Source organism: Diplotaxodon limnothrissa, linkage group LG17, assembly GCF_057381915.1.
Source record: "Diplotaxodon limnothrissa isolate DT_005_m linkage group LG17, D_limnothrissa_male_GT1.1, whole genome shotgun sequence".
In the NCBI taxonomy this organism is placed as follows: domain Eukaryota; kingdom Metazoa; phylum Chordata; class Actinopteri; order Cichliformes; family Cichlidae; genus Diplotaxodon; species Diplotaxodon limnothrissa.
In genome coordinates, this window is record NC_140612.1 from 16,564,456 (window position 1) to 16,565,288 (window position 833).

Sequence of the window (833 nt, forward strand, 5' to 3'; positions counted from 1 at the left end):
GTCTGTGGAGCTGTGCTGTTATTCTACAGTTTTGGAGATCATAGATAAGCTATGTGTTATATTTAATTGCCGACTGCATCTGGGTCCAAGGACTTGCTTATTAGGACTAAATGATGAGCTACCTGCCGGCTTTCGCAGCAAAGATCTCCTTCACATACTGCTACACTACGCTCGAAAGTGCATTATGGTACTGTGGATTTCTGATAAGGCTCCATCTATCAACCATTGGCTAGTCTGTGATAAGTATTGTGCCAATGGAAGCCTTCTCTACGGCACTTAAGGACAAACCTTTCCTTTTCTACCGGGACCCTTTTTTGGCCTATCTGGACACTCCTTCTGCTCAGAGGTTGAATTCGGGCTTACGGGATTTAGCCTGGCAACAAAGGGACGATTGTTAACCTTTTTCATTGTTTATTACTATTGCTGTTGGCTTTTTTTTTCTACCTCCCACGTCCTGCCATACATGTAGATGCATCTTTGTCCTGTGTATGTATATGCTGGTGACTGCTGTTTTCCTGCTTTGCAATTAAAAGTTCAATTAATAAAAAAGAAAAAAAAAAGAAAAAAAAAGAGCGGGATTACATCTAGTCATGCTAGCATTAGCCATGTTAGCATATTACATTCAACTGGGGTTGCCAACTTTTTAACTATCAAATAAGAGACACTCTGGCATACCAGAAGCACAATGCACAGCCAGCTGGGCATAGTGTAAATATGTGCTGTATGTTCATAATCATTATCATATAATAAAAATACAATAAAATGTTGGTATATATTTTAATCAACATCTAATCTAAAACAACAAAGTAAATTATAGCAGAAATCACATGGGT